This window comes from Dendropsophus ebraccatus, chromosome 6 (genome assembly GCF_027789765.1).
Source record: "Dendropsophus ebraccatus isolate aDenEbr1 chromosome 6, aDenEbr1.pat, whole genome shotgun sequence".
Taxonomy (NCBI): domain Eukaryota; kingdom Metazoa; phylum Chordata; class Amphibia; order Anura; family Hylidae; genus Dendropsophus; species Dendropsophus ebraccatus.
In genome coordinates, this window is record NC_091459.1 from 147,013,929 (window position 1) to 147,018,926 (window position 4,998).

At 40.6% G+C, this 4,998-nt stretch overlaps 1 pseudogene; it reads left to right on the forward strand.

The window, feature by feature from the left end:
- The first annotated feature begins 1,190 nt into the window (after positions 1-1,190).
- On the forward strand, positions 1,191-1,989 carry LOC138795335 (olfactory receptor 10A7-like; annotated as a pseudogene).
- Positions 1,990-4,998: the final 3,009 nt, after the last annotated feature.

Sequence of the window (4,998 nt, forward strand, 5' to 3'; positions counted from 1 at the left end):
GTCTACAGCCCCAACACAACTGGACTGGTATGCCATAGAAATATATTGTAAATACATTCACATCCTACAAAAATAGCTGCACCAAAAACTACAAGATGAGACTTGATTCAGTACAGAAGTCTTCACATTGATTCTGCACATCAGGATCAGATTTTTATTATTTGCCTTTTAGTTTGATGAGCTTTTTACTACTGACATGTATCAGATTAGTTATTTTATATACAGTACCGATGTGTCCAGCAGCTAGATGTGCCGCTGGTAACTCTATAATGGCCTGGTAGGTGTCACAGGTAGCTGGAGCCATGGTGACTGCATCCACATCCGGGTGGCCCCACAGATGTCTGGGGAATTAGGGGACCAGGAAATTACTTGTAGGTCTTAGTTAGGTTCTTCCAGTCAATGTCAGACATATCTAGCCATGTAACATGGCGCATTGTCTCACTAGAAGATCCCATCTGCGGCAGAAGAGACAATCAGCATGTACGGGTCAGCGCAATCTACAAGGATGGATTCATACACAAATTGGATGAGACTGCTTCAACATGGATGCAGCCCAGAGAATGGTACAACAACAACCTTTATTCACCTCAATCCTATATGGTTGGATGAGAATATAAAGACAAACATTCTGAAAGGTCCTCATACACCTTATACTTTTGTAAGCCGTACCCACCACTCGAGGCAGGTTCAGCCATTGGTAAACAGTGTATTGGGCTCTTTTGACTGACAGAGGAAAGGGAGATAGGGATCGAGCGTAATGAAAAACCACTGCCTGACCCCTTTTTTGGGGGGAGAGATAAGCCGCCGACAGAGTGCTTGCAAAGTGTTCTGGCTTAACATCCCCTCCCCATAAAGAACACGTTTTTAGCTTGTGCCCTCCACGCCTTGCCGCATCTCGTGAAGCTTTAAACCTTTACGAATATCTAATAATCTCTAACTGTATCAAAGCTCTTTGTTGTAAGACATAGACCTCTTGTGTTACCCACTCATATTTATGTTTTAGAGCCAATAAATTGTAACCCTGTTAAAATATTTCCTCTAATTTGGAGTTCTTTAGGTTGTTGAGTAATTTTAGTTTCTATAATTTTTTGTAAGATTACTCTGGATTATGAAAATTCTTCCAAGCACCTTTCCTGCCTCATCTTTATCCAGAGTTCCTGGATGAGGAGGAGTCTTTGGAGATCACCGGTATGGAATTTAAGAGCCAGACCTCAATAAACAAAATTATTCTTCTTGGTCTGTCCAACAACCCAAATCTGCAGGGGACATTGTTCATGTTGTTCCTCACTGTGTATGTGTCTACCATGGCTGGGAACCTCCTGCTCATATTGGCCGTGAGGGTTGACAGACGTCTTCATGTCTCCATGTACTTCTTTCTCTCTAATCTCTCCATCTTGAACATGCGCTACACCTCAATCATCATACCCAAGATGTTGATGAACATTGCAGTTTTCTCCAAGAGTATTTCATTTACTGGATGTCTTCTCCAGATTTACTTCTGTCTCCTTATGGCAGAAACAGAGTGTATCCTCATGGCTTTTATGGCTTACGACAGATACGTGGCTATCTGTCACCCCTTACATTATAATGCCATCATGAATACTGTCTTGTGTCTGGATGATCAGCGTCTCCTGGGTCACTGGTTGTATCATTTCCTTTGTAGATATATATTTTGTCTATCAGTTGAGCTTCTGTAAACCCATTACCATTGACCACTTCTTCTGTGAAGGTCCGTCATTGTTGGAATTAGCCTGTAGTGATATCTCTGTTGAGAACATTGTTACAAGGGTTGGCTGCATTTTCTTTTTCATTCTACCTTTATCTCTTATTCTATATTCTTATGTGCAAATTTCTATTGTCAGCCTGAAACTTCAGTCCGGAAGGTGCAAGGCCTTCTCCATGTGTGCGTCACACCTCATTGTGGTGACTTCTTTTAATGGTATGGGTATATTTGCGTACATGCAACCACGACCCAGAACTTCTGATTAGGGATAAGTGAACCGGCTGAGGTTTGGGTTCGTATGAACCTGAACTATCGGCTTCCGATTCCCGCTGTCTGCCCGCTTCGTGGAGAGGGTAGATACAACCTTGAGGACTGCCTGGAAAACTGGGATACAGCCATAGCCATAGGCTGTATCCCAGTTTTCTAGGCGGTCCTCAGGCTGTATCCACCCACTGCATGGAGCAGGCAGACAGCGGGAATCAGAAGCCGATAGTTCAGGTTCATACGAACCCGAACCTCAGCCGGTTCACTCATCCCTACTTCTGATGTGTCTGTGAAAATAACGTCTGTCTTCTATGCAGCCATCAAACCCAAGTTAAACCCTCTAGTCTACAGTTTACAAAATAAAGATGTCCACTAAGCTTTAAGACTGATGAGAAAGTCCATGGTCACTTCATAGGGTTTTCAGAGTAGACACGATGGGGAAATTTACCAAGGACTTTCTGACTATTTGTAGATGAATTGGATTTTTTGCCTAATTTTGGTCTAAGTTCTATTCATGCGCCAATATTCAACGGGTGAATATTTTTTAGATGTGACTTTTTTTTAAAATCCCCTATGAGGCAGACGACAATCGCCCCATCACAGGGAGAAATTCCTTCCCAACTCCAATGGCAATCAGAATAATCCCTGGATTAATGTATCACAGGAAATCTAATGCCCATAACTTGTAATATTATATTTTTTAGAAAAGCACCCAGCCCTCCCTTGAACTTATTTAATGAATCGGCCATGACAACATCATGTGGCAGAGAGTTCCACGGTCTCACTGCTCGTACAGTAAGGAATCTGAATCAGACTAATCTCATTGATTTCTTTGATTATGCCACAAAAGTGCTGGATGAAGGTGGTGCTGTGGATATCGCCTATCTGGACTTCAGCAAAGCTTTTGATACAAATCCCTCTGTAATATGATATCCTCCTCTGTGCTGATTAGTTTACCCAGTTTAGTATCATCTGCAAAAACTGAGGTTCTACTCTGTAGCCCCTCTACAAGGTCATTAATAAAAATATTAAAAAGTGGACTCAACAGTGACCCCTGTGGTACCCCACTAGTAACTGTGACCCAACACTGACCCCTGTGGTACCAAAATAGTAACTAAAACCCAATCTGAATATGTTCCATCAATGACCACCCTCTGTTTTCTATCACACAACCAGTTACTTACCCATTTGCATACGTTTTCCCCGAGTTCCAGCATCCTCATTTTATAGAACAACCTTTCATGCGGCACAGTATCAAAAGCCTTTGAAAAGTCCAGATACACAACGTCCACAGCCTCCCCCAGGTCCAGTCTATAACTTACCTCTTCATAGAAGCCGATCAGATTAGTCTGACAGGACCGATCCCTCATAAATCCATGCTGGTGCTGCGTCATAAGATTATTTTTATTAAGATACTGAGTGTATGTGAAGTCTTTTTTTGTTCCGTCCTTTCCTAATTAATCAGGATTACTGTTGCCTGACAGTTTAGGTATTCGAGATACGCTTTCGCTGTTACCCTTGATTACTGTACTGCTGTAGCTGCGGCTTGCCGTATTATGTTGAGCTCCCTGCAGTTGTGTCTCTATATAACATGTGACGGGCGGATTGTGCCTGGTTTTGTTTCTGTTTGTCTTTTCTTCATGGAAAAAAAAAAGAGAAAATGTTTAAATAAATTCTTAAAAAAAAAAAAAAAAAAAGATACTCCAGTATAGCATCTCTTACAAACCCCTCAAATACTTTACCTACTATAGATGTTAGACTTACAGGCCTGTAGTTTCCAGGATCACTCTTTGATCCCTTCTAACACAGTACTTAATTCTTTCAAAAGTCTAGGATGGATACCTTCTGGGCCTGGTGATTTATGGATTTTAATGTTTTTAAGGCGTCTCCCCACTTCTTGTTGTGTTAGGCAGGTGAGATTTATGAGAGGATTTACATTGTCCCTAGTCATGTCCTCGGTTATGAGATTCTCCTCTGTGAATACAGTAGAGAAGAATGTATTTAGTAGATTGGCCGTTTCCTCTTCCCCCTCCACCATTACACCCAGATTATTTTTGAGGGGACCAACATTTTCAGTTTTAAGTCTTTTGTTATTTATATAGGTGAAGAACATTTTGGGATTCGTTTAACTTTCTGTGGCTATCCTTCTTTCTGTTGCAATTTTTGCTTCTTTTGTTTTTTACACATTCTATTCTTCTGTCTATAGTTGATCAATGCTTCCCCACTACCTTCTTGTTTTAGTAGTCTGAATGCTTGTTTCTTATCATTTATTGCACCCCTTACAGCTGAAGTTACAACATTAGTTTTCTCCTATTTCTAGTACGTTTATTCCCATATGGTATGCTTCATTTTGAAGGAAATAGCCACTACGACTAGCCTGACACCTACTCTCCACAGGATAATATAGAAAAACAAACAACCTAAGAGACTTCAGCGTCATTCACGACTTTCCAGGGGAATTGGGAATGGAGGCAATTATGTTGCAGACAAAAACGGACTGATTTGAATCGGACAGAGGATTCTAAACAAGTGGGTGGGAAACGAGTTATAGGAAATTTGTTCATCACTACTAAGAGAAAAACCTGCAAAGGAGTTAGTATCCTCCAGGGTCGCCCCTTATCTCCCACACTCTATAAACGCACCGATAGGCCAATGGTTTCCTATATCACCAATATCTGTATCGGTGATCTTCACGGGGAAAAACCCTTTGATGTCTGGAAGAGACTTCTAATAACTTGTAAGAATGAATGACGGCACACGCAGCTCACAACAAGTTAAACTTTTTATTTTGTAATTTCTTACAAATATCTTCTAAAATAAAGAATATGCCGAGTGTATAAACTTCCATACACATCTATGTACAGAACTCTCCAAAGCCTTACAATAGTTTTTTTTTTATTTTATTTTTCTTTTTTACATAAATGATTTTTCTTCTTACAGTCTGAAAAAATAGTATTTTTTTTAACTTTTAAAAAGGATTCCTTCCTCTTCCTGCGCTGTACATACCCTAT